The sequence below is a fragment of the Nothobranchius furzeri genome, chromosome 7, assembly GCF_043380555.1.
Source record: "Nothobranchius furzeri strain GRZ-AD chromosome 7, NfurGRZ-RIMD1, whole genome shotgun sequence".
In the NCBI taxonomy this organism is placed as follows: Eukaryota; Metazoa; Chordata; class Actinopteri; order Cyprinodontiformes; family Nothobranchiidae; genus Nothobranchius; species Nothobranchius furzeri.
In genome coordinates this window covers 62939937-62941746 of record NC_091747.1, presented here as the reverse complement: position 1 = coordinate 62941746, position 1810 = coordinate 62939937, and positions in this window count along the sequence as shown.

Genomic DNA, 1810 nt, shown 5'->3' with positions numbered 1-1810 from the left:
TTAATATTGAGTTGTAACATGAATATCGAATACCAGAAGTAATAAGACAGAGTACTTTTATATGGCTGATGAGATGTAAAGCACCTTGGGGGGTTCTACTACCTGCAAGTATTAAAATGTTTTGGTTTTATTTAATGGACTGTTTATGAAAATGATTCTAACTAATAAAATGGCAATTACAGCAAGCAGAGGTATACTGGCCACACACCCAACTAGCCCCAGAAAACATGACGTCACGATGTTCACGTCATTAATTGACAACAATGCCAATTAATCCACTTTAAGTAACTAAATTAACCATCAAACTCTAGCACTAAAACCAGTCCCTGACCCTTCGCCATGGTAACCGTTTCTTCCTGTGCCGCTTCATAAACAAACGGCTGTAAAACCGGAAATCTAGAGGGTGTATTCAGGTGAGTTCCGGTTTCAAAATAAGAGTACATTTAGATGATTAGCGATAACAGAGCAGAGCGGAACCCGCAGCAGCATTTAGCTGCATTAGCATCGGTAACTGTCGGCAGGTGTTTAACCCAACAGCGTGAACCCGAATAACCGACCACCTGCTTTCAAAGAGGAGATGCTTTTGGACTGAAACGCGTCACAGCTTCAGGAAGACGAGTCGCGTTCACTTCGGTTAAATCGACTAAAGAGTTCGGGCAAGTTCGTGTTTTAAAGGTTTCCGTTGTCCGTTAGTTTGGAGCAAGGATGGATTCATCACTGAGAAAAGCTCCGTGCCAATGGTAGGTAACCAAAGTTTCAACGGTCTGAGCTAAAATCACCAAAATGATGCTTTAGGTTTGTGTTTTTACCACAAACGAGTTTTAAATGAGATGAATAAGCTCAAGTAGCAGCAGTCTTTAAGTTAATGTTACCGTTAAATATCAGTTATTATTATAATGAAGGTAGCTGGTTTTTCTCATACAGTAAAACGTGAATTATGTTGTTTTTATGAAGTTAAACTGCTGATGCGACGTTTACTCGAGTGTTTTAGCCTGAAATGATGTCTGATCTGTCAGATTCATCATTTCAGTATCATGTGTTCAAGGTTTAGATTTACAGCTAAAAATTAAAAAGATAAATACACAGTTTTCTGCTCATTTTTGACACCCGAGGTTTCTGATGAGCAGCCAGTAAAGTAAAGAAAACGGGACTTTTCCAGGTAAAGGAACTGCTTTTGCAGAAGGTCTCCTGGTCAATAACAAAGTTAAAATAAAAGACGGAAGTAAATAAAATGGTTTTCTAACTTTTAAAAACTCAACACGATGCAGGTGTAATATCCAGGGTTCATCATTGAGTTCTTTATTCAGGTACAGATGTTTTCAGATCACTAACGCAGGTTTCCTCTCTAAACGAGTCCTTCTGCTGTTTTTATGGTTTATAAATGAACAAGAATGGAAACGCGGTGGCATTAATTACTGCAACGCTCTATAAAGGTAACATCAGAGCCTGTAAATATGTTTATCTGCTGTCAGCCAGATATCTGTCCAGTCAACTGTTACTGAAGCTCACAGAACATGGTGATGGGTCCTTATGGTATTAAAGCATCCTGATCATCGATTCATGTTTATTAGAAGACCTATTTCTGATTGAGGCATCGATCCGCCCCGGCGTTTCCATCATGTCAGCTGGTTTTGTGACTCTTCCTTCTCGGCTCTGCTCGCATCACCAGTGGGGACCACCAGTTGTCCTGCAGCCCTCCCTCCGTCCTGATGTCACAGCAGAGTCCTCTAGATCCAGCTGATCAGCCGGAGCAGCTGCCTGGTTACTACTGGCCTGACTGGTACCAGGTACTGTAACTGCTGATGACACA